The 20,743-nt window shown below is 42.2% G+C and overlaps 1 long non-coding RNA gene across 1 annotated transcript in view; it reads left to right on the top strand.

Moving 5' to 3' along the window:
• LOC122182730 overlaps positions 1-20,743 on the top strand; it is a 93,628-nt gene that overhangs the window by 54,128 nt on the left and 18,757 nt on the right. The window contains exon 4 of the long non-coding RNA XR_006179958.1: positions 5,380-5,496. This is a non-coding gene — a long non-coding RNA (uncharacterized LOC122182730). The remainder of the gene's footprint in view (positions 1-5,379; positions 5,497-20,743) is intronic.

Raw genomic sequence — 20,743 nt, 5'->3', positions numbered from 1 at the left:
TGTCTGTGGTAATAGGCAGGGGCTCCAGGCTTACATCTCCAGCTGCATTCTCATCTGAGCAGGGCTGTGAAACCCTGCCACTCACAGAGCAGCGTTTTGCTTCCCCTTGTAGCAGATACTCACAACTTCTGCTGACCTCAGAACTCGGCAGGAGCCGAGATGAAGCAGCTTCATCCCTTCACAGTGATGAGGTGCCACCAAGCAGCTGATCTCACAGATGCAAGGGACTGCAGGTGAGCCAGAGCCTTCTCTGTGCAGATTGCCTGGAGGATCATCACAGGAACACTGGCAAGGAAGAGGAGGTTGCAAAGCTAACATCAGTGGTGTGCTCCTGCTGGGGGTTAAGCATCTGCCTTCCCCCTTTTCTCAGCATAAACGGAGAGGAAAAAAATCCAGTGCAGACACCGTGTTAATCTTTTTTCCCAACACAATTTAACATATGCAAAGAAGCACAGGAGAAATTAGGGAGAATAATAAAAAGAATGTGCATGAGTTGGTTTACTATAAGGCCTAAAATAGCTTGGACCAACGCTGATTTAATGTGCTGGGTTCCAGATCTGCCTCTGTGTTGCAGTAGTAAATAGAATCAGTGCCGTGCCTGGCAGCTGGCACTGGAGCAGGAGGGCTGCTTTCAGTAGCAGCTAACTCAGTGGCCAAGCCTATGCAAGGTGACAGTGGCCAGCTACCAACCACCCCATGGCTTTTCTGTGCTCCCAGCACCTGCCTTGGGTGATATGGACCACGTGTGAGATGTGAAGTGTGTTCTCAGTGCAAAATTAGGCAGCAAAGGAGCCAAGAAGGCACAGAGAAGGAAAGGAGGTGAGGGATGTTGGAGAGCTGCCTGGGAAGGATGGGGTTTGTAGGGAATTTTCCCTGTGTCTTGGGCTCAGCCTTATCCTGATTAATGGCTGGCAGGTGGACAGGAGGAAAGCCCTACCATGGGGAAGTTATAAAGCATGTAGGGAACTTTGGGACTGACCTGAGTACCTGTAATTTCTGGGGGTCAGATATCATTCGAAATTAGACAAACTAGCATAGCTATTAACTGTGTTTGTACTCTGTACTTCGATGACCTTGAGCTCAATTTTGGAGCCAGAACATTAATTTCTGCCTAAGTACAGGGAGTTTCTCTGCCTTCCAGTTGTGATTGTTCTTAGCAGTCCCACTGCACTGCTTTTACTTGAAACACTATCTTCTTCATCTACTGTATATGCCCCATATTGTAGATGTTGAATTTGTAACTTTACATTTTCCACTGTTCTCTCCTAAAACAAAGGTTCTCGTGTCTCACACTACCTGCACAGTAGTTTTTCTCCTCTACCTGTCTTTTTTTTATCCCAACTTTTCCTGGTATCCACAGAACATCAGTAAAATTGAATCAGATCTACATTCTGACCTACCATAATCCTGGAGTAAGTTCAAACTCTGGGTCACATTTGTTGGTAGGGTAGGGGTGGTGAAGGGGACAGACTTTGGGAAGCACAAAAAGAGTACAGGGAGAAGGAATCCTCACGTAATATTCCTCTTTACTGGCTGATGATTTCGTATGCCCTGAAGAGCAGCATGTGGCCAAATGGAGATAGTGAGAAGCAGAGACAGATGGCAACATGTGATTTGGAAGGAACACGGGGTTTTACACCCAGTCTGAAAAGCAAAATCAGAGCCCTGAATGCTCATGATTCTTTTGGTCTAGTTGATATTGTGTGTTTCATTATCCAAATATCAGGATTTAAACTGGCCTATATGCCAAAGATTTATTTTGATTTCCTCTTTATTTTGAACCTGCATTCCTTCAGTAGAGTGGTATTCCTTCTGACCTCCAAATGAGTGAATAGGGTCATTTTTTGGTGGGCAGACAGCACAAAGGAGCTGGGCGGAGAAGAGGACAGACTTTTGCAGGTGGCAGCCCTGGGCATAGGACAGCTGCTTTACGCTGCATTGATAAATGCAAAGAAACTTTCAGGCCAAACTCGTATCTTCTCTTCTTTATTTCCCACGCCTCTTTCTGGGCCTACAGCTTGGGCTGCAGAAGCTGAGATAGAGGTGTTTGCTGGAGTTTTCCTGAGCGACCCAATGCTTCTCAGCTCCAGGCATGGTGACAGGCACACTGCTTGCTGCAGCAGGGCCATTCCTTCTTCAGAGCTGTGCCAGCACTGAGCTCAGATAGGAGGTGCAGGAGGCTTCACGAACTGTTTCCTGGGAGCACCCTAGCGGGGCTGGGATGATGCAGCAGGCTGGGGCTGGGGCTCCATGCCAGCAGCAGATAAGCGGTGAGGCTGCCAGTTCTGCTTACAGTCACTCGAGGTGTTTGCTGTCCTCAGATTCAAAAGGCTTAGGAGTCCAAGGAATTAAAATAAATGAACAAGCAAGTGGGAAAGAGCTAGAGGAAAAGACCAAAATATTTTTAAAGCTCTTCTTCATCAGCAACCCATAAGTGATGAATCTGCAGGGTACAGTCCGGTTTAAACTGGCTTTGGGAAACTGAGGTTAGCTCACTTAGCTTAATAATTAAAGGAATGAAAGGCATTCCTGCACACTGCACTAAAGATGAGTGAGGTTTTATCTCTGTGCTGCTAACAGTTCCAGTGACATGTTCATAATGCTGTAACACATTTCTCTGCACATACAGCGAAGAAGAGGGCTCGTGGCAATGGGCCAGAATCACTTAGATCATTTTACCAGGGGCACACCAGAGACCAGGGGACCCCATCAAGGAGATGCTTTTTCCAGTCTGTAGCACCCCGTGCTGTGACGTTTCTCATACTGTTGTCCCCCCGTATTACTTCTGACAACACAAAAAGTGATTGTTGTCTTTAGATATAAAAATCAGTTTAACTCAAGCCAGGGTCAAACTGCTGTCACTGTATTCATATATAGGTTTCAACTACTTTTGTCACCGTGAGAGTTGGAAAATTGCAGCTCTGGGTAAGGTCAAACCAGGGTTATAAACTTTCTTTGTGAGCAATTGAGTATGAAACAAAATCTGATTTGCTCACATACAGGTAATGTTTGTTTCTCCTCCTCTTTAAAGTGCAATCCTGCTTCTCCATGTTCGTTTTAAATAATTCAGCGTTGTGAAACAGGAGGGCTTGAGAAATTTCAGAAATAATGCATGCAAAAGGCAGGCTTTTATATTTATGATGTCTGTGGGATTCTGCAGCATCCTGGCATGATGTGTGGGTGTGTGTGTACATGTGCTTTTTTTGTACTCGCTTGCATACTCACACACCCACACACTGTGTATGAATTGGTTATGTTGCCCAAATACCTCCTAGGGATCTCTCTCTCTTTCTGTGGATCTGGTACAATTTGTACTTGAAATTACTCTAGGAATTGTACAGTTTTGTGTTAAACACCCCCACACTGATACAGACACAGATTGAAAGCAGATAGGCATTAAAAAGTGATGCTTAAGTAACTGCTGTTCTGCTCTAAGAATATTTTCTTCCGATAATTCATTTCTCAAGAGTGATGTAGGTCACATCTTGGGCCAGGAGGAAGAAGTAGGTGACTGTGTAAGGAAATGTGAGCTGTCCAGACAGAGCCCAGTTTATCACTTCCACACCTCCAAGACACAGGTCAGCCCCAGCTCACATCGTAGGGGCTGAGGCTGGTTATCTGAGAGAGTAACACAGGGTTTGCAGCTTCTCATTCCAGAGGAACCAAACGGGGCAGCTCAGCTCCACTCAGGCCACTGAACAGGAAGGAATGCAGAAAGCAAGGAAACAAAATGGAGAAACTTCCCAAAAGATTGTTTTTTTCTTGTCAGTAAGAGGTGAGGTAGAAATATATGCCTGTATCGAAGTGTGAACTTGTGGGCTCTCATTCTCTGTGTCAGTCCCCTCTAAAAGTAAGCGTTAGTTTCTCATCTCCTAAAGCAGAATACCTGCTGATTGACTGAGCCTAACAATAATTTCCCACCCTGATATGTTAGCTTCTTTACTTGCTCTATTATTTCCACTTATGGAATTAATGTATTCCCAAAACTCTTAGAATTTGTCTCTCAAAATGGTACTGCATGTAGTATTTGTTCTCCAGATAGCATAAAAAGCGTGTTGTATTCAGCAGTGATGAACTGTGCACACAGAGCAGAGCCCAAACGGTAGTTAAAGGTGGCAGTGTCTCCCAGGGGAGGAACTGAGTGCACCCAGGCACAAATTCTGTTTTTGTGCCTTAATACTGCTGCCAGAACACTGCTGATGCATCTAGCTTAGAATAAATATTAGCCATTGGGCATTTCTCCCGGAATGTCTTCTCTCATACATAGTGGAAACCACACAGTATTTGCCTGATTTATATTTATTTATTTATTTGTTTGTTGGTCTCAGCATAAATAGAGTTAGGGAGATGTGGGGGAACTCACAGGTTGTTTTTAAGTTTTTGAAATATCCATTTAATTGATATTCTCACCTGGGAGGCATTTCAGTTCTCTCATTTGTTCTCTTCTGGATTTTTTTTTATCATTGGTTTGGTTCTTGTGGCACTTCATTCAAATGCTACCTAATCTGTTTTCTGTACTTCTGTCTGACTTGTTCTATCCTCTGCTGTGTTCTCTGCGTAACTGCTTTCGAGTTTAAAAGCCTGCTTTCAATCTTCCTAATTTTAAATACTCATAACATTATTGTCTGGTATGTCAGAGATGTCTGTCTCTCTAGCATGGGTCCCTTCCCTTCCAAAAGTGTCCCAATGTCTGAGGAATCTGATCTTTCAAGTATCTTCTCAGCTAGGTATCAACCTTGGCCTCTCTTTCCAGACCAGTGTAAAGTTATTGGGAGAGTTTTCAGAGAATGTTCCTTGCTCTGAGATTTTTTTCTCAAGAGCTTAAAGGACTTCCAGAATGGCTTTCCTGCCCTTACGTATGTAATTTGTTCCAAAACAGAGTAGGCTCATTACCTTCTAAAAGGCCAGTACCTCCTAAAAGCCAATTCAGACTCCTATGAGGTCTGCCACATTAGTTGTGGCAGTCCAGTTGCCACGTAATGCTCTCTGGGGTCACAGCCCCACGTGCCTATTTGTGGATGGTAAGAATCAGCTTCAAGCCTAAGGTACAGTTTTATAGAGATGCCTAGCCAGTGGCAGGAGACTATTGTGTAAGTCTGTAAAGAGGCCAGCTTTTGGACGTGTGCCTTTTCTTGGTGTCCCCTATTGTACTGGTACTGGCTCATGTGATCCCCATCAAGTCCTTCCCAACTGAACACATTACAACACAGGCCCTTGCTCAGTATTTTTAGTCCAAGGCTGGATATCTCAATGGCTAAGGTTCCTTCTTGAGTGCTGACCTGACTGATTTGGAACCAGAACTGATTTTGTCATGTTGCTTTTCATTTGGCAGAAGGCTATGTGTTTAACAAGGCATTCACTGTATTTTCTGTTTTCCAGATGTCTGACGGCACTCCTGGATCAGCAGCTCTTGCTACATTGTTCTGCAAGTACAAAACTTCAACTCATGGGCATTAGGAACTCATGGACAGACTCCACCTCACGTGCTTTTGGCAGGTATTGTGACTTGACATCATCTGCTCTATGTGGTTGAAGCCTGGCACCTGTGTAGCACTACCTGCAGTTGAGCTGTGAATTGAGCATGTGAACATATCCATGACAGCTCAAGCATTCTGGAAGTCAATGATTTGCTGTGTGATTCAGTTGTCCAGCAAATGTGCTGTAGACTGGATATAGTACATGAGCTCTATCTGTTTTAGGATTTCTGATTATATCCTCGTGGCATATCTGATTTTTTTTATAATGGACTGATTTACAGTCAGATATATCTAAATTAGAAGATCCTCTGTTTCTAGACTATGATGTGGAGTTTCTTGTTTCCTCTAATTTCTCACTCCTAGGCCCGGACAATCTTCAATTTTCTGTGACAAATCTATGTCACTGTGCAATTGTAGATTTTTACACTTTCTCTTCCTTCTGTAGCTATATTCTCTTCTCTTCCTCTAAGTGGCAGATTATGTATGAAGCACCTAGTGTAGTCCTACCAGCCACGAAGACTCATTTAAATTCAACACATCCCACTGTCCTGCTAAGTGTTCTATCAATGTGCCAGCTTTGCTGTATTAACCTAGGAGCAAGGGAAACTGCAAGTCTCTCAATCCTTGGGCTACAGCAGGTTTCTTTTATTTAATGAAGTTTGAGTCATTTTATAGCAGAACTGGGCTGCAATTCCAGCTGAGCCCTTTCCAGCCTGTATCCCTCTCTGCTGCACACCTCTGGAGTGTGCAGCCAAAATGTAAGTTAATGAAGACAAAGAGGAAAGATGTTCCTGACACAGTGATTTTTCTCTCCTGTTAGGGCACTGATGCTCAGGCAGTGCTGAAAAAAGCTGCAATGCTATCGCTTCACTCTTCACAGTAACTTTTATCTTTTCCTCAGGGACACATGTAGCAAGTAACTGTTGACCACCTTAACATTTCCTAGAATTTCTGTCTCTCAAAAAATATCCCACTCCTCCCTGCAGTATCGACTTTGGTACAGACTACTCTAAGTCTCACTTTTTTTTTTCCTTGTTGCCACATCTAAAACATCTAAAGTATTTCACGGGAAAATAAAGCAAGAAACAGTGGATCAAATTAGAGAGGTCCACAACTGGCTTGTATCGGTGATGACTGTGGCCCAAGCACATTTCTTTTTTAACTTTGCCATCCTTCTGTCTTCTATAATCAAAAATAAGTTAAGTGCTTTGCAATCTGTGGAATGTGTTTTTTTTTTCACATGACCACCATCTGGGCTGCAATTCCTCTGGCCTTTTGTACCTCTCTTTGTTGTTTGGGTTACTGATAGTTGTCTGTCCAGTGATGTTTGATTTTAGCTTTCTCCCTGGTCTCTTCAACAAGTTACACCTAGAAACTTTCCCTAATTTTATCTTTGAGGTTTACACTTGTCTTGGCCTTAACAAACATATCTGAATTCTACAGTTTATTCCTGTCAGTACACTGTGCCTCACTCTTAACATGTGAGTGTTTGTCTACAGGAGGAGATACCAGTCAGGAATAACTAAGGATTATCTGTTGGAAGCTCACATGTGGGGTCCATTGCCCTTTGAAAATGGATGCAGATTATTTGTGCTGTTATTCCAGAATCCATGTCCCATCAGGGAGTCTTCAGACATCCTTTTATTTTTCTCCCTCCCATTTGAACTCAGTGTCCTGTGCAGAGCAAGCCTTAATTTCAGCTGTCATCAGACCTGCTTTCTCCTTCATCTGAGATTTCTTCCTAATGCAGTGGCACTTGAGGTTTCTTGGAGATAGGTCTGTCAGACTGGTGGTGAGTTAAATGCTCACTGAAACTGACGGAAACTACTGTAGTGACTTCAAGGCCTATTGGGCTGGTCCCTGAGAACACCGAACCAAACAAAATCCAGATGTATTCCAGGCTATATGCAATACTCTTTTATTGCATTTTCTATCCCTGTGTGTTACAGGTTTTTATTTTTTCTTTTCTAAACAGTGGATTCTTTTTCTGTCCTTTGTGATTCTGAAATGGGAACAGGTAATGTTGAGCACAGGGTCATTCTCTCAGGCCTAATCTACAGTATTTCTTTCCCCTAGCTGAGAACAGAGTGTTCTGAAGCTTCCTGCAGGCCTCGGTTTGCTGTGTGTCAGTGTGATGTGCTGCTTCACTTGGTTTGCTGTGCTTGTGGGTAATTTGAGAAGTGATAATCATGGCCTGCAAGGAGTGCCAAACCCGTTGTTCACACTGTTCCAATTCATATTTTCATTTTGCCTGGAAAAGCCACTTTGCCTGTACCAGTGTACTTTGTAGACTCTCCTGCTGAAAATAGGCACTTGTTTTTTCAACTCTTTTGTGTAGTGAGTGATATTTTCTGATGCTTTTAAAATTGGATTATTTTATTTGTTAAATCATAGGCAGTGTTACCTCAGTTCCATGGGGTAAGAAATGGGTATCACTGGCTGCTTTGCTTTGTGGATGGTGGAAGTCTGCTGATAAAATAAGGCAGCATGTCGGAACGTGGTGTGCTCTGTGTTGTGCTTATAGATGAGGGTAAAAGAGAGAGACAAAAGGAAGTAGCTAAAAGTACAGGAAATACCAGAAGAGCATCTGTACAACACCGACTTCAATCCAGTAGTGAAAATCTGCCTTTCTCAGTACTCCATCCATCTCAAAATACTTGCAGTAACGTTTATTACGGAGTAAAATGAAGTTGTGAAATTATGTGATGACAGTAACAGCCAGTATGGCAGTATGCCAGGGTGTAAAAAAATTCTAATACTCCCATGTAGCAGTTAGCAAGAGCAACAGGCTGCTTTCACAATCAGGGAAGCAGAAGACACAGCAAGGACCAAGGTCAAAAGCATTAGGCTTTTTGGTGCTTCTTTTCTGCAAAGTGCAGCACAGATGGAGAAGCCTCTAGGAACTGTGCCATCAGCTGGCTTAAATGGACTGCTGGTAAAATCAGGGGGAAGGCACCACTTTAGCCCACTTGAGAAGCTGGTCTTGGTTGGGCTTCGTGCATCATCTCAGGGGATATTGCTTGTCCCTGTGCCTGCTCTGTGCCTGTATCCGTGTGCCTGCCCTGCGCCGGCTCCGTGTGCGTGCTGCAGGCGACACTAGAGGTCACTCTGTGACCAGGGATGGGAGCCTGCCATTCGGGGGCCTTGAGAAGGTCAGCAGCTGCTAATCCGTATAAATTGCTGAACTACAAGCAAAATTTGTACCTAATTATGAGCAGCTTTGATGCGGCATTGCTTCTATCCCAACTTGAGAGCCAATTTCCTAAAGGAGAAAAACACACCCTTAAGTGGTGTGTCTGTCAGAGCTCCCAGAGCAAGGCTGGTGGTTTAGGCACAGACTTGGGACATCTTTGCTGTGTGGGCAGCATTCCCCACGGCGTCCTCCTGGCTCGGATCTACCTGCCTCCCTCCCCTCCCCACACACTGTCAGCTGTCTTATCAGCATGGTCAGGAATTCATTTGATGCTGCCTAGCAAGCCTAGGGGGAAAGATGGATTTAACACAGTCACTAGACATCTGCGTGCTAAACTCAGTGGCTGTGGAACCTATATCGAAAGGATTTAATTTTATTCCCTAATAATCCCTTTTCTCTCAAACAGGTCAGACTAGAGAGGCTGCTGCTACTGCTGTGGCTTTCAGCCTCGCTGGCATTATTGTTGGTTTCAGAGCTGGGCAGCCATGCAAAACATCTGTCTCATCTCATGAAAAGTCTTCCTTGTAGTATCATTTTGTTGAATTCATTTACTCTGGCTCCTCAGAAAAAAATAATAATAAAATAGGAAGTTATTTCTGCTTTTCAGTTCCCCGAAGTACCTTTGTAGAAGTTATTCTGAGAGGAAGATTTCACTGGTTTTTCCCCATGTCCCTGAGAGCCCTGATAGATTTGGCTTTGCAGAACCTACTTGAAAGTTGCTAGCATAGTTAGCAATAAATTCTGGATGAAAGGAAAAGAATGAGAGAAATAGATTTAAAGAAGTCATTTTAGCCCTTTTTTTTTCCCCATTGCAAAATGTGCCTCATTTTGCCCAATTATAAAGCATGTTCTCACCCTTCCTCCCATCTCCCAAAGGATGAAAGGTGACACACCCGATATGAGGCTGAACAAAACATTTTAGTTGACCTAAAGCATTTTTGCTAAGTTTATTTTTTCACTTTGGCCATAAAAGGCAAAGCCGGTTATTTGCACAGCTTTATTTGTAAGCCTTTCCTTAGCTCCTGTGGAGGCCAGGTGCCTGCTGTCGGGGGAGGGAAAATGCCCAACATCCCTTTTTCTCCATGGAACATACCATTAATGACCCAATTTTGCTGGAGGTTTCTAATGCTCTCGCAAGGGTTTTGTGGCATGGGGAGGCTTTGCACTTCCCCCATTAGGGCAGGTACCTGGTTGTGGCTGGATTCCACGGTAGTGCAAACATCTCACAAATCTAGTCAGAAATAATTGGGATAACAGGGACTCCTTAGTCTTCGTTCACTCGAGGGTCACAGGACGTCAGATTTGACTTTGTTATTGAAGTCAGTTAATGTACTGGAAATGCCTTCATTTTCTCCCTCTGGAGCATGGGTTCAAATCTGCCATAAATTACAAGTGACACAGGTTCAGTAGTCTTAATTAAATCCCACGAGGTTATTTTTGTGTGTCAACACTCCTCTTCTCCTCCCTTCTGTACCATTTGGAGCAGCCGAAGGGCAAGGAGGACTCTGGCTTAGTGGTGGAAGTTCTTGGTGCTGCATACAGCTGTGTAGATTAGCTCAGGGCTGGGCTATGCCCAGGCTCTGTCCTGGTGTCAGTCTTCCATTGAGCTTGTAATGTAGTGTATAGTCTATGTACATTTAAAGCGTTCAGTTCTGTGCAAGACTGTTATTCCTTGTAGGGAGATAACTGACTGTAGAGGATTTCTGTTATCTACAGCATCTCTTCAGCCTGGGATTCATTGATCTCTGATCTGCTCTCTAAAGGTGCCAAATAGGAGTGATCAGTGCAACAGTGCTGATGTGAATAAAGCATGGCCCCTAATCTGCATTATCAACGGCCCACTTCCTGATATCCTGAGCTGACCTGGTCATGACTGTCTCTTACATGGATAAATACGCTGGCTGTTGCTAACATGGCTTGAAAGCCTTTAAAATAGGATCAAATCACATGCAGTGTAGCTCTTCCAGGGAGTGGCTAGTGTGATTCAAGCCCCTTTTAAGCTAATGCTTTTGTAAAGGCACTATACATTGCGAGTGTTTCGCTTAGCGTGGATTTAAATTAAAAGCTTTAATCGATCTGATTTTCCTAGCATCGTGTTGTTGTTTTTTGTTGTTGTTTTTTTTTTCCCTAAAGAAAGCTAGTGAAATAAAAGAGCTCCAAACATGCCATTTAGAGAAGAACTGTTTAGAGAGCAGGTTTTTATTTAATAAACAGTGATCAATTGAATTGATTAACCATGAACACATTACAGCAGGGTTTGTTGTTGCTTCTGCTGATAATTGCAGTTCATGTGCATGAGAATATTAAACGGCTGTTTGCAGGATCATTTTCGTGCGCTTTTCATTTAACAGAATGGAGAAAACAACAACTGTTGACAGTGATTTTGGTTAGGACTCAAGTGCTGCAGACTGTGCCCTCAGGATGCCTGTGCAATAACTCTATCAATTGTGGCCATTTACTCTGCACTTCCAGACATTTCTGCAAAACTTACAGCTGTTTTTTACTAATTTGCTTGGTAATTAGATCTTATCACACTGGCTCTATAGCTTTACATAAACTGTAAGCATTTGGAGCTGCCATGTATGACATTAAGAGTTGTCTGTGTTGGTTTGTGCTGCTCTGCAAAGATCAGGGTGCTCTCAAAAAGCAGTAGAAATAGGGAAGCAGTTGTAACATATGAGTTCCTGCTGGCTTAACAAGGATTCCTCAAAGGAAAGGAGCCCCTTCACTTACATTAACCGCTGGAAGCCAAGCAGCATTGATGGGTTTCATCCTGCTGGATGCTGAACAAAAACAGGGAGCTCTGCTTCTGCCACCTCCTTCGCCCTCCAGTAAGAATTTTTGTCTCCAATGGGAGCTGAGGGCTTCAGTTGAAGTATTTTGTTGTTATAGGTATCTCACTGATGTTAAGGAGAGCAATACCGTGGTACTGTGAGTGCAGAGTCAAGAGGTGGCATGAATCGTAACCAAACATGTAGACGAAAGGCAGTGAGTCCTTCTATGGCAGCAAGGCACTCTAGAATGGCTTCATGCAGTGATATGTGTAGCATAATTTGGCAATTCTGAATCTAGTTGCCACTACTGGTAAAACAGCCTTACTTGGGAAGATCTCAAAGGAGACAGTGCTCTGCCCTAACTTCACACGTGTGTCCGATTCAAACACCATTGTGTTTTTCGATGACAAAAACAAAAGATTAAAATCAAATAAAAAAGGTTACTCCTGTGCAAGCTTACAATATGCAGTGAAACAATTTTATTCTGTGGCTAAAGATGTCAGGGCCTCTAAGATCTTTCCCAGGGCAGTCTCTCAACTGTGGTGGGGACAGAGCTTCTCTACGGGTTTGTCTGTACTGGTTGGATATAGGCACACCAAAACTCAGAGCAGGCAGGCAGAAATACTTCAAGAACTGAATGCACGTCATCTCAGAGCCTGATGCAGTATTGACAACGTGAAGAAATTCTGCTCTTTGTCCTCATTGTCCTCGCTGTTTTGTTTTGCCATGTGGGTTTACTAAGAGCCATTTCCCAGTGCTGTCCCTGCAGCAGAGGTGCAGAGTTGGAGAGCTGCAGGCTGAGAGAGGGCCATGTGTCCCCGATGGCTGAGAGCTAGCAATGAATTCAAAGACTTTTTATTTTCAGTTCTTGTTCTGCCAGTTCTGTGCTCTCCTAGGGAAAGACAGAATGTGGTTTGATTTCAGGATTATTGTTTGCTGTCTGTAGATTACTTAAGTCGCAATATGGTTTTCTGTTCTGTAGTGCGTATTTCCCTTTGGGAATATAAGATAAGCTGTGTGTGCTGCAGGAAGGTGTCTTTGCCGCTGTGTATGGAGAGAGGTAGCCTGTTACATCAGGGAAGTTCCAATAAATGACAACATTGCAAGGTTTGGAGGTCTAGAGTTCCACCTAGTTAATGATGAAACTCAACTAACAGGACCCCAAAGAGAGTATGAATGCAGTAGATGTCAGAATAACGTATAAATCTTGAACTTTCTGTGTTTAAACAAATTATTACCAAGTTTTGTAAGAAAATCTCATGGAGGATGCAAAGATATTACGGGAAGAAGCAACATTTCCAGATGGACTTTGGTGATTTTTATCTGTCAGGTGATACTGGCAGATGTCATCGTAAAGATGCTTCTACTGCTTGTAAAGGTAGTAGGAGTAATACAATAGCTATGGAGATTGTAACAGGTATGCGAGGAAACATCTATAAGGAGGGGGGATAACTTTTATTTGATAACTGATACAATTGGGAAAAAAGATACAAACTTTCAGTCACATAAGCCCTACTTTACTGAAATTTTCTGGAGTTCTTGAAAGTCACAGCTCAGGGATATACATGTCCTCAGGATTCACCTTTGATAGCATAGTGAGACTTTCGAAAGGATACCACGCTTGTTTGTGTTTTGTGAGGTATAACTTCTATACCCTTTTATCAGTACTGTGGGACACAGAGAGTGAAAAGGTTAGGGACCCCTAGTGCTGATCCCTTGAGGAGGAGTTTTGCCCTGACTCCCTGCTCACCAAGAAGGATGCTGGTAAAAATGGTGATTTCACTGGAGTTAGAGATGGGTGGCCTTTTGTCCTCCACTACTTCAAAAAAGTTGCTGTGATGTGTTTTATGCACTGCCTATGCATCTATGAGATGCAGATGTCCTGGGTCATTTGAATTGATGTGGGACGTGTGCATGGAGCAGGACGTGTTCCTGTGGATATAGCGCTCTGGTCTGAGCCTGGCACTTTAATCAGCTGTGCACACCTGCAGGTGGCTGCATGGCTCAAGCTCTGGTGGGGAGAGTGCTCTTTTTCCCATTATAGGAGAGCATGCAGAGAGAGAATTTACTCCTCGGGCTCTGTGTGAACTTCAATACGATGGTGCCAATTTTAATCAAAGAAATGTTCTGTGGATATCACCTGCATTTTTATCCCGTTCTCTTTGACAGAAATAGAATTTAGTGCTGTGCTAGAGATAGAAAGGGCAGAAAAACTCATTCCTAGATTCATTTTGCTTGCTGTTATTGTACTGCCATACTTATCTCTAAACATAATTATGGGCAAGACAAATGACATTTTTAGCTCCAGTCTTTAAAAACAAGAGTTAATTTTGGGCTCTGACCAGAACTATGTTAATTAGCCTCCACTCACTCTCTTTGTATGGAAGTACATCAGCCAGGACTTAGCATAGGTTGCCTTTCCTGTATCTTTGAGTAATGAAAGGACACGGCATGGCAACCAAATCAAGGGCTGCTGCATTAACAAGGCCACTTTTCTGCCCATTTATCATCTATTAGAGGTGCACTAGTTTGTAAAGTAACACCACCTTCAGCAGGGCCGCCAAGAACGGCTCCTCATTTATTTTCTGCATGGTTTAAGTTGGAGTTAGACCCACCTTGTAGCTCAGAGGTGACAGCCAGTAAGAAAAAGTACACTAATTGAGACATCTCAAGGGAGAAATAGAAGAAAACTGAAAAGGTAATTAGAATGAGAGGGTTTCAAGCTGGGTAAGTAAAATCGAATGGAGGTGCATATTAGGGGCTGTTACAGATGGGAAAGAAAGTACTTGGAGAATAAAAAAAAGAAAAATGAATATTAGAGAACAGAGCACCCTTTTCACACTTGAAGAATAGAGGAGAGAGATAAAAAATAAAGTAAAAGTGGAGATACAGGCTGGGGAAAAAAAAGGTCCGGAAATATGAAGGACATATTAAAATGTAAGGGAGAAAGAATAGGGAAAAATAATAGAGCAGATCAATTACTAGAGCTATAGCCAAGGAAGGAGAAACTGTCAAATGAATATTTCTGGAGCTGTGGAAAAGTCTCCTTCCTGTCTGGGGGATACGGAGGGTGTTTTGTCTGTGTTGGAGGGGTTTCTTTTGGGGGCTAATACAAACTTTGCTGCAGTGTCAGTAGCCTAAATGGATCGCTGGGATGAAGACTTACCTGGGCAGAAGTGGATTAATTAAATGTTGTTTAGTGTAGCTTATAAGTAATTCCAGACCTTTTTCTGGTAGTTCAAAGTTTAGCCCCTCTCTTTTGTTTTAATTTACATAGTTAGGCACATGTTAGGTTCTGAATTTTCCCATACTAAGCATTCCCATAACTGGTGGAAAAGAATCATCTGGGCTCCCCCAAGCCATTTTCATCTGACACACAGGGAAACTGATGTTCAAACCCTTTCCCTCCAAGAATGGAAGACGACAACTGCTTTCCATTATGGTCACAGCTCATTGCGCAGGATTTCCCCTTTTGATCCCTTCTCAGAGGCAGAAGGCTGGAAATGAAGATGATCTTCATTGGTAGTGGAGATGGAGCATGGTTCCCTCTGTGTGTGAGACAGAAAGGTGGGACTCTAGAAACAAGGATGTCACAGATGAGTTATTATCCCTAAAGCAGAATGGCCTGAAGAGCCAGTGGGCTGGAAGGATCGAAGCACATCTCTTTATCAGGAGGCAATGCTGCACAAAGGTTCCTGAGGTTCCCTTGCACCTTCAAGTAAGCACTTTAAATGAAACCAAGAGGAGTTACACATCTGGATGTCTTTGTGGGATTGGATCAGTGGTGTTTGTTCTCGTTAGATGTTGTTAGTGCAGGGTAACATCCAACATCCAACACAGTTATTGTTATATCCTTGAAATTAATATTTGCTTACTGTGCAAATAGAATTTTCTGATCCAAGTGCGGTATTTGTGGCTTTAATTGTTTCACTGTAGCATTTTTTTTCTGCTTTTTATCTATTAGATGAGCTTTGCTGATAAAATTGTCAGGAAAGAGATTGCTGTTTCATGAAAATTATACCAGCTTCTGCTGAAAACATTAAAAACTCTGTAGCTGCTAATAACGCACTGGGACTTTTCAACCACTTGAAAATTTTGTGCACTTGGCCATTTCACATTATTATAGAAGTCTTCTGAGTGGCAAAAGTGTTCATAAACAGTCAGGATAGATGTCCAAAGAAAGAAAATGTGGATCTGCACCCCAAGTTAATTACCTTAGTTATGGAAATACCCTAAATGTATATTTCCAGGATAAAAAACGAGTACCTACTTTTCATTTTCAAGACACATTCAGCCTTCTGCATAAGAAAACAGCGGCAAGTTCAGTGGATAGTGACAGTGCTCTTAGTACCAGGGTTTCACAAAGATCACAAACTCGCTCTAAGGACTTGAAAAACAAAGAAAACCCTGTGACAGAGAATATTCTTCTTCATTCATCATTTGAAAGCCTGCTTCTAAAAGTGCTAAGAACAAATTATTTTCAATATGAGTTAGCCCCAGGGGAGTGGATAAAAGGGGCTTTTCTTTTCCAGCTGGTAATGAAACGTGCCCTGCAGAAGACCTTAGTGACTTGGATGGCAGTTCTGAGATTCCCTGAGACTCAGTGAGCTTTTCTGATCCGGGGAACCAAAAGACAAAGATGTGTCACAGATCTGAATGAATGTGGGAGCTGGGTAGACAGAACTCATTCATCAGCTCTGTAAGGCTGGAAATCTCCTGAGGAAAGGTGGAAAACAAATTAATATCCCATCTCCAAGCTCTTGTAGGCTCTCCTTTGCTGAACTGTTCCAAGTAAGGAAAGTAACTTTCTTAGCTGGGACAGATGTGTCTCACTTCCACTCCACATAGAGTTACACAGATGGTTTTCCTGAAAAAGGAACTAGTGAGGAATTATACTTTTTTTTCTTCTTCTCCTTTGTTTCCTTTTTTCCTATGTGGTCTATTCTACCAGTGTTAAATTAGATTTTATCAGATCCACCTTCCGAGATTCATATAGAAGATTGGGAATTTAGAAAGTTGGCTTTCACTCCCCGGAAGGAAACACAGCCCTCTGTTGTCACCTACTGTGAAGAAAGCCCTATTCTATGCCTGGATATTTCCTCCTGGCACCAACTGATGATATGCTTGCAAGCAACAAGAGTGTTAGCTGTGAGGAAAAGCAGTAACCATGAAGGACTGGTTTTCAAATGAGGCAGTCCTAAATGCAGAAACTGCTTTCTCTCATTCAAAAATGTTGTTATTTTACTGCTCTGCTTCTCTAAGGTGGTCTCTTAGACTATGTGGTCAGCCAGTGCATGGGGTTCACTTGAATATACTCTCATTTCCCTCAGAATCAGGCCATCCAGTTAAACCACTGATACAACTGTGAATGGCCACAGATATAAGGAAACCAATTCAAATTAGCTGTATTATCAATAATGGCATCGAGTCACATGATTCTATCTTCAAAAATAATTACCTGGCTACGCTCACAAAAAATCAGAATTGAAACAACATACATCAGAATAAACTCAAAGCATTTCAGCATTCAGTTATGATCCAATTTATATTTCATTATAAGGGAGTTACTAGATGAACTTCAATGTTCTTAGAGGAGGCATCTGCCTGGCAGGAACTGCAAACCTGTCACCAGACTGTCCCTGTTAACATTCAATTTGCATAAAATCTGCAGGCTACATTCATGAGAAGTACCTCATTTCTCCAGCTTGTTCTTGCTACCTGTGTTTCTGATAAGGAGTCTCATCAGTTATTTCCTGACTGTTGGATTCTGCTTTCTATTTGGGTTTAATTTCTCATGTATGATTAGTTATGGTATATGTATGAAATGTTACGTCATGTTTAAGTATTTATTTTCCCCATGCAGTGATATTATTGTCTCTGTCAGTGTCCAGATCTAGGCAGAGAAATGAGTTGAACAAGTGGAAAAGGGTGTCATGAAATACCCCCAAATGCTTCAACAGAATTTCTAAACAGCTAGAGAGAACAGATAACACATGCCCTCCATGCAATAAGAATTTGGTATCTTGAGCAGATAATCTCTGTGATTTCTCATCACCTATCTGGCTTTTGAAATTAACCTGCCATTCAGAAAAAAAATACAGTTTAAGCATCATCATTAATTGGGCTGTTCAGCCTAATAATAATTAGTAATACTGGGCACAACTGCCTGTCAGCCTGTTTGTTCCTAGGTACCTGTGAAGAGCCCGCCGCAGCTTTTCTGCCTACTTTTTTTTTTTTTTGAAGCAGTGGGAAAAACACCTGAATAATTCAGCAAGAACCTTTTACATTATGAAAAATATAATCAGCTGGCGAGGGTGAGATACCTTATTTCTACAGGATGCTAACTCAAGTATTACAAGTGACTGCAAGATTAATGCTGAAACACAGTAGGTATGGATACACATTTTCCTCATTGTTCAAGGCAGACTCACCCTGCACAGAAGGCTAAGAGAAGACCATGTATTCCTCACCATGCCTACCTAATGCCATTTAATAATTTAAATCCATTAATCGGTTAACATGCAAACTTAGTGTTGCTTGGCTCACCGCTGCCAAGAGTTTTCCCAGCCTGAATAAAAGATCTTAAAATATTGTCTTATGGCAAGGGAGCTGAGAGTATCACAGCTTTCCTCTTAAGAGGCTTTATCTTTTATTGTGGGTGGGGGTTGAGCTATGCCAAAAGTGCTTAAGTAAACAATAGTGTCAGTACATCGTAAGTAGATGTCTGAGAATATTAGCTGTTTATTTTGCTGACGTGCTCTGAAGAGTCTATGGGGGGCTCTTTCAAGAGTCAGGACCTCAATGTAATATACAAGCTTTGATTCTGATATTTCCCTTGATAACTGTGCTCTACCATATTGGGGTTGGAAGTCAGCAAAGGTTCATTGGCTGTTGTAATGCTTACTGTCACCAGTAATAAGTACAAAGGGCTTGCTTTAAAAGCTGGCTTATAAAACTTTAAGGAAACTTGGACTGCTTAAGTGAACTTCCAAGGCTCTTCAGGGGCCGAGTGCACTTTGGTTGTCTACTTATATTAATTTCACAGAGTTTAAAGGGTCAAGCAATGCAGTTGGTGATGCTTATTAATTTATGAAACACAGAATCTTGCACTATCTTGCTTTGACCACTTTCACTCTCCTTTTAGAAAATTTAATATACATTAAAGCTTGCTAGACAAGGGCGCCCTAAAGTATTAAGCCCAAAGTTCACAGCTGGACTAAAAGGTTCAAAGACGTTGTATCTGCAACACTGATTTGATTCCAAGTGACATTCAAACAATGGAACTAAATTGTAGATGTTTGAATGTGTAAGGAAACAGCAATTAGAGGAATACCACAGAAAGGCAAAGGATTAGAATTTATTTTCCTTACAATGGTAACACTGATTACAGTCTTGTTCTTTCTTTCGTGGGGGGATGTGTTTGATCACATCAGCTTTTGGGGTCAGTGGTTGTCGAGAAAGTATTTTGGTGTTACAGTGAAGCTTGCCAAACTCTAAATGTTGACGCAGTCTGAGTGACTTTACAGCATATATTTGGCTGTAGTAGCAATGCTGAACTAAGTTCTGGGTAGGAAAATATTAGCCAGAAGGGAAGAGGAAAAGAGAAATGGATAGCCACTAAAGTAACAGGATTAGGATTTGGAAACCTGAGATAATCCTATTCAGGTGTATTTCGGCATTCTGTTTACTTGCTTTTGAATTGCTTTGGTGTCTTGTCCAGGGGAGATAATTCCAGAAGTCATTCACACCCAGGCTGCAAATTCGATACTGCATTCAGGTGACAAATGGAGTGTGATTGCAAAGCTGCCCAGAAAATTGGAAATCAAATTGGCTGTGATAGTTGGTCTATGTGGTCTCCTTTTGGAATCAACAAGAGGGAGAAGAAAATGAAGGGCAGAAAAATGAAGTGTGTCCTACTGTACAGAAGATGAGTTTATTTAGCCAGAGTTGGTAAAGGGGAAAGCAAATTTCACATTATGTCAGCTCTGATTCCTCAGGCCTTAGGGGACACTCACCTTGTGGAAGCAGTTGTGCTTCACTGGAAATTTTCTGTTGAAAAGAGAGACTCTAAACCCAGTAAGGGAGCTGCAGTGTTGAGGGCAGTTTACATTACAGCTGGTCCCAAACAACTTGAGATAAGATTGAGGGCTCCTGTTGTGCGTCACATGCTGGGAGAAGGTCTGTGGCTGAAGAGGATTCATAGATTTCATGTGCAAATGTGGAAAGGCAAAACAGCTGGGAGGAATTCTGTGTGCTCCACAATACCTACTTTACAGCTGGAGAACAAAACACAAATGTCCAGGATCTCAGCAGCCTCACCCTGTGATTTAAGCCATTTAAACAGAGAGAACAATGCAGAAAATCCCACAGGACAGATGAGAAAGGGTTTTTTGCTGAATCCCTGCTATCATTTTTTTGCATTTACTTGCCCACAAAAAATATTTTTCTTATAGAATGACCTCTGAGACTGTATACTATGGGGTATTTGGCTTAGAATGTACTGCAACCTTCTTTTTTTTTTTTTTTTTTAATTGATTGGATCAGTCTTGAACACTCAAAGAAAAATCTGCCTGCTCTGAATATTGCCTGAGGATTTAGAAAGGTCTTTCTTGGAAACAGAAGGATGAGATGAAACAGTCATCTGTAAAGCACGGTGAGAGAGAAAAAGAATAAAGGAATGAGTTATGTTCGACTTGTCTTCTTCCAAGAGAGGATCTTTGGGTTTTTTTGGAGTAGATTTCAGGTGTGGGAGATGTTGCAGGCAATGCTCTTTGCAGTGTTGAGATGCAGATTTATCATGGCACCAGTACCATTGCAGGCCATGGACTTTGAGAAGTAGCTATGTGTGGAGGTATAATTGTCTTCCCAGTGCTCTGCAAGTGCTGATTATTTTGTTGTGTGAAGGAGCTGCAAAATGCTACGACTGCTACTCACTCTGTTAGGAACTGAAGAGCTGGCTCTCTGAGATCAGAAATGAGTGACTGCTGAGAGGTCCTTGTACTGCTCCATGTGCTTCCAGTGTTTCATTAGAAGAAGATTCAAAACAGGTGGAATTTTTCTCCTGCTCTGGTAACCTGTAAACCACAGCCACTTCTGTGTTTGGCAACTTGATTTGCAGCAAGACTACATTATTTACCACTTGAGATGTATGAGAAAGCTTTCTAACGACAGGTGTCAATCAAATAAATGCTTGCTATCTCCCACCTGAGCAGAAGCAACCCTACAATTTCAGCTGTGTCATTAATAAACAAGGAGCGAATGGATTTGAGAGCAATGAAAAACCCATGATCACTCATTCT

Source organism: Lagopus leucura, unplaced genomic scaffold, assembly GCF_019238085.1.
Source record: "Lagopus leucura isolate 7727_CA_CO unplaced genomic scaffold, USGS_WTPT01 Super-Scaffold_100015, whole genome shotgun sequence".
NCBI lineage: Eukaryota > Metazoa > Chordata > Aves > Galliformes > Phasianidae > Lagopus > Lagopus leucura.
Note: the sequence above shows the minus strand (reverse complement) of the source record. Positions and strands in the feature narration are given on the sequence as shown.